Genomic DNA, 6,246 nt, shown 5'->3' with positions numbered 1-6,246 from the left:
TTGGAACTGGATGAGCATTGTGGTCCTTTTCAACCCAGGCCGTTCTATAATTCTATGATTCTAATGTATACTTTGTTGCAGCCTGAGAGCAGAAGATGGAGTTTGGGGGAAGAAGAGGAGGAAACAAAGACTAAAGCATACAGTCTACAACTATTTTGTATCCACATGAGGATTACTTGATCATGAAAGTCATAAAGAATTACTTTCTTTGTAGAGCAGGAATAGTATTAAGTAGAGCTTTAGAAAATTTAATATAAAAGTATATTGCTTCCAACTGGAATCTTTTCTTGCATGTCTTGATTTTTTTTTTCCCCATGTATTTCACCTTCCCTTTGATCCACAAACAAAACATCCCCCCACTGTCTTTTGATGTGAGGTTGTCTTACATATAGCACAAAATGTAATCTTTTTTTTGTTTCATGTCCTTCATAGAGGGCATAAAGGCATGGCCACATTCCAGTCTAGTACTCAATTTGCATATTTTTGTACCAGTAAGAAATTTAATCCCTTAATCTTTCTGACCTTCTATTGATTTGCTAACCAACTTTATTGTAATGTTTCTGAATGTTAAAACTCCTGTGTATAGTGATGCTTTGATCATGATCATGTAGTAATCATAGCTCTCAATATGGCTAGTTTTTAGCTTTAAGTTGTATCTATTTTAGCCAAATTATGTCATTAAAACTTTATTACCAATATATTCTGTAAATATTATAATTCACATGAATATGTTTTGCCATATGCCAGGCAGAAGTGCACTAGGCCGTGCCACTCAGTAATCCTGGCAAGTCTTTCTGCATTAGAGAAACATAAGATCTCCAGTGATCAAGAGAAAGTTACATAAAGAGAACAGGGAACCAAGCATTACCATCCTTGCCATGAGGAATTTGATGCCATAAGCTTGTCACCAGTTCATGAAGATGGCAAAAATGCCTTAAGTTTGGATCTCTGTTCCTGGCATTTAATTTTATCCCCTGTGTTTTTTTTGCAGTGCTCTGCTCTGGCTTTGCACTTTAGACCAAAAGCTGATGAACTTCAGATAATGTAGCTGCAGCTTCCTTGGCAAAGCAGTGGAAGAAACCACCTATATTGCAGTTGTTTCCATAGTCACATAAGTCTTTGCAGACTCAAAACACATCTTGAATTATACTGGGAAACTATTTGGCAGACAAAGAGTGTGTGATAATGCACCATGGCACAGGCAACTGCTTCTATTTAAAATGCTTGCTTTTACTTTCTCACCATGAACCATAAGCAAATGTAAGTGGGCTAACCTGAAAGTAGAAAGTGGTTGGATTGCCTCTGTAAGGGAGTTTGGCTTTTGAACGGGGCATGTTTCTCATGTGGGAGTTCAATCAAATTGAAGGTGGAGAAGTCAGACCTTGATAATGAGCAGAGATGGTTAGTGTTTATTCACTTGGCTTTCATACCTCATAGCATAGCCTGATTTGCTGAAAAATCTCTTGCAAGCCTCACAGGTGATGTTATTCCAGTAATAATATCATTTGAAAACTTATTCGATTGTTTCACATGATTAGGCAAGAGCTAATGAGTTAATACAGCATTTTTAAAGCAAAGCTCAACTTCTAGGCCAACAAAAATGTATATTCTTATCCAAAGTCCAAGCTGATTTGATCGACGGATAGTATGTGACAACCTGACAAATGTCAGTCTGTTCTGAACAAATATTCCATGTTCTAAGGTCATTAGTAGTGCTGTCATCCCTGTGGTGGATAACAAAGGAATTACTCTTCTCTTTCAGCTTTTACATTAGATATTTATATGTTTGGAACAGGCTTTGTGTTATTTTTCCTGGACTTCTTGGATTAATTTTGGAGTGGAACACTAGAGCTTTGGCCAGCCCAGGGCATTCTTGAGCAGCATCTGTGAGGAGAAGCAGTTTCTCATTTAATTCACATTTTTTTCCAAGTATGCACACAAAAGAAAATTCAAAATCCAATGCACACCTGTGTAAAAGATAAAACAACTGAAGCTCTCATTTCAGTCAAACACCTTTCTAAAGTACTTGCTGGAATTAGCAGTGGGTTACTGAAATGGCCTCATAGGCTCTTTTCTTTATGTCAAAGCTAAATTGCAACTCGATCTGATTTGGGAAATTAGGCAGACTGGGAGTTCTTGTAGAAGCAAAACTACTCTTCAACTTCAGAATTAGCTAAATGTACAGCAGAGTGCTACTTCTATTGCATATATCTCAGCATCTGTTTTAATTGCCTCCCTTTGGCTGCAGTCAGGGAAATTTTTCCTTGTGCCTAATTACAAAACCATTTTGGCCAAAATATCCTTTGTGGGGCCCATAGCTGTTTAGGAAGAGTTTGTTTATTTCCAACACTGCACCTTTCAGGTTCTAGCCACAACAGGAGCAGAAGTACTGAAAATAGCAGGAGGGCTTTTGTGGCTGTGCTCAGTGCAGCTGAAATGCTGGCGAGGATCTTTTGGGAGGGCTGCTTTGTTTTTAAGATTACCATGTAGTATTACCTTGTTTCACCTTCAGTTAAGAAGCAGGCATATTATTTTATTTTATTGGAATGAGTCTTTGAGCAAAAGACTTCAGGGAGCCCCCGAATTATGAGGGTTTTGATTTAAAATCACAGTGAATTCAAAGTTTATCTAAAACATTGGGTTCTTTATTTCTCTTTTTTTTTTTTTCCTACCTAGTACAAGTGCTTAATAACCAAAAGCTTCACAATACATTGTAGGTAAGAAAGTGCATGTTAGGTGTGATGTTTTACTATGAGATGAACCTGGAGAGAAGTCTTTGATATACAAGATACATATCTGCAAGGTAAAGACTTCTACTTTGATGCTTGTTGGTATAATGTGATCGTTTGACCAATGTCGCACATTTCCATAGAGGTTTTGAAAAATAACCTGCAAATTGGCACAGGGGTCTCACCAATACATCATGAGAGTAAGCACCTAACTTGTGTTTAAAATTACCTGTCCTAAGTGCCCTGTTGCAATCTATTAATTTAGTATTTCATCAGGGACCTGTTGCAGGGCAAAACTCTAAATTAATTGTTCCGCAGTCTGAAGGCTGTAATTTCACTTCAGAGCCAACCTTGCTTGATTAAATCCGCCTTAAATGAAACAGCCAAGAATTCTTTTGATTAAAGTTAATGAGTAGAAGTTAGTGTGTATCTATCCTTTCATGCAATTAGAAACCAGTAAATAAGGATATAGGATCCCATTTTTTCCCTGATGAAATCAGAAGATGTATACATCCTTTTTCAGTTCATAAGCAAAAACTTTTTAAAGGAAGCACACATCACAGGAGATATGCTGCTCAGTGGTTGTATCTGTTTCTGTTTTATCTGCCCAGTACCTTTTATTACTGGGGGAGCTGCTGGATCTGTGGATGACAGTAAAAGGTTTTCCCAAAATCCCAGCTGCCCTGGATATTGCATTTTGCAGGGAAATGACTATCATCCTTCCCTGCTTAATTTTCTTCTTCTCATGGACACATCCTTTGTTCTAGTAAGGCAGATCAATATTAGCCCTGTTTAACCATTGCACAACCAGGAAAAGTGCACAAGTAAATGCCTACACCGACATAGTAGATAGTTGTGTTTCTTGACTCCTTGCTCAGAAGCCTTGTAGCCATGGACCCACTGCCTTTCTCTTCTCCTGTTGTCACCAGTGTACTCAGAAAAGCACAACTGCTAAGCTGACAAAATCCCAGCAGGTTGTTACTTGAGGGGCTTTTTTTGTTTGTTTTCCTTCAAACCTCAGCCTGTCTCCTCTCTGTTAATTGTTTCACTTTCCCTATCCTCGCTGCTGCATTTCCTCAGGTTTCTTTGTGGACAGCAAGGGACAACAGACAAAAGGCCTGACTGGGGATGCGCCAGCAGACAGCACAACAGTTGGTAGGAATCATGCATTTCCTTCTGCTGCTCCTTGCAGAGCTCAGGGATTGAAAGTAAGTCAACCTGTACCAGCAGAGTAAAGCAAAATCCACTTTGAATTTTGAAGAAGCACATACATCTTTCTGTCATTCTCTGTCCTTTTTTTCCTTCTTTGTACTTTGAATCTCTTTAAGAGATAGACACGCTCAATTTATTTAAAATTAATAATGCAATTGTCCTTAACCTCCTAACTTCCTGGTGTCTGATGAGGAGTTTTTCAATGATAGGTGTTAAAGCAGAGTTAGAAATAAATCTTGTATGAACTGCATTATTCAATTATTCTGTCCAGTCCTGAGAGAGAACTGGCTGGTGAAAGCAACACAGGCACTAAACAGAAATACTGCTGTTCCTCTGTCAGAATTAAGGTTTCAGAGTAAGATTCTTTAACTTAGAGGCCAAATGTTTTGTTTTGTTCTTAACTTGTATTCTGACTTGCCTTCCTTTGAAGGCAGTAACTCTTTTGTACACAGCTCTAAAGCTGTAGCCCCTCCAACTTCTCCCTTTGAAATGGGTTTCTGCTCTTTTAATGTGACTGCAAGAATCTGGTTCTTAAGCAGAGCACAAAATACTGGAATGAACACCTTTCATCAAATATTAATTTGTTATTGTTATTTAAATGAATTACTGGTTTGAGTTCACACCTCAGTGCGAAATAGCAAAAGAGATACCTGAGAAAACATGGCAGAATACGTGTCCACAAATTTGAGCAAACTGAATGTGTTCAAGCTAGTTTAAGACTTAATTTCTCAAAGCTCGCCTTGAAGTTGTGAGGGCAGAAACATTGTAATGAAATTTTAGGTAATTCATCGTCTGAATATTCATTATGAGAGAGGAGATGGAGAATGTGAGCACATCTTACCAGTCTTTTTTCATTGTGCATCCTTAATCTTTTTAACTGAGACAACCAGCTTCATGCTAGTTACAGGTGAACTGATGTTATATTGCAAAATCCCTGTCAGGTGTGGTCAGTTGGTCATTTCTGTTTTTCTTAACACGGACACCAGTCACAAAGACGTTTGAAAGCTACTAAATGTGTGTCAGTTCAAAGTGACCATTCAAAGGAAATTATTAGGCCCTGGTATCAGCTTACAACAACATCCCTAATACCAGAGCTTTTTAAGAAGGGCTTTAAAGCCAACTGCTCACCAGCCTGGCTCTTGGAGATTGAATGCTTGCACACTTGTAAATACTGTTCTTAGAAACATTTCAGTGAGATGGACTTCAGAAAGCACACAGAATATATTTGATAATCATTGAAGGATAAAAGGAAGCCTTTCCTTTTGTTATAGACGTGACTGCATACCATACAACCACTATTGCAAAGCAAACTGCTGCAAATGGCAGTGTTTGATAATCTTCAAGAAGATTGTTTCATATCCATAGTCTGAACTACATTTTAGAGTGATGATTTTAATTTCCCAGTAGAGAAAAAGGAATGTAATAAAAGCACAGGAAGAAAATATAGATGCATCCACAGAGAAAAACAGCATGCGTTTGGGAAGGGGGACCAAATGTTGAATATCAGTGATGTGAAATCCACGTCAAGCACGAGTTTCTGGATTAGGTGTAGTCAGTCTGCACCAAGAGCCTTTCATAACCTCCAATAGCTATTTAAAAATATTTTGAAAGAAAGCTAACTGCTTTTTGGCAGCAACACTGAAGTCTTGCCATGCCTACAGACAGCAAACATTTGCAGTTAACCACTGGAGAATAATTTCCCATGTCAGGGTTAGGGCCTTCAGCACATCATCAGGGCTGCACAAGGCACCTGGTTCCTCTTCTTTGAAGTGGCAGCCCTCATGTCATCGGTTTTGGGTGTCACTGCTTCTTGTGTGAGGTGACATTGGCTTCAAAAAGGAAGTACATTTCATTTTACTGATTGATTAGATCCGCTAGATACAAATAAGTAGAAATTAGGATGTTGCATGCATCAACAGTTTATTCCAAATCGATAAAATCTTACTTTGATTAAAAGCCATGAATCTCAGCCAGGCCCACAGCAAATGGTGCTAGACTTATAATAGCAGCAGAAGAGGAAGATTATAATTTGGAAGAAGTGAAATAAAAGCCTGGGGTTGTTTTATGAATGAGATCAGATCAAGCTTCATTGCAACATGCTGCTAGATGCAGAAAGAACAATAAATGCAAGCAACCTCTTGGCCTCATTTGCTCCAAGTCAGTGGCTCATTCAAGATCAGGTCTGAAACCCTGTTTCTCAGAGCTTGCTAGAGGTAACTTCCATACAGAATGCTGTATGGAACTCCTTTACAATAACTCTGGTGTTTCTCTTTTAAGGTGTACAATTTCAGGTCGTACCTCAAAA

The 6,246-nt window shown here is 38.4% G+C and overlaps 1 protein-coding gene across 1 annotated transcript in view; it reads left to right on the top strand.

Annotated features, from left to right (window-relative positions):
- KIF16B (kinesin family member 16B) overlaps positions 1–6,246 on the top strand; it is a 122,010-nt gene that overhangs the window by 105,542 nt on the left and 10,222 nt on the right.

The sequence above is a fragment of the Meleagris gallopavo genome, chromosome 2 (assembly GCF_000146605.3).
Source record: "Meleagris gallopavo isolate NT-WF06-2002-E0010 breed Aviagen turkey brand Nicholas breeding stock chromosome 2, Turkey_5.1, whole genome shotgun sequence".
In the NCBI taxonomy this organism is placed as follows: Eukaryota; Metazoa; Chordata; class Aves; order Galliformes; family Phasianidae; genus Meleagris; species Meleagris gallopavo.
This window is presented reverse-complemented; position numbering and strand designations above follow the sequence as displayed.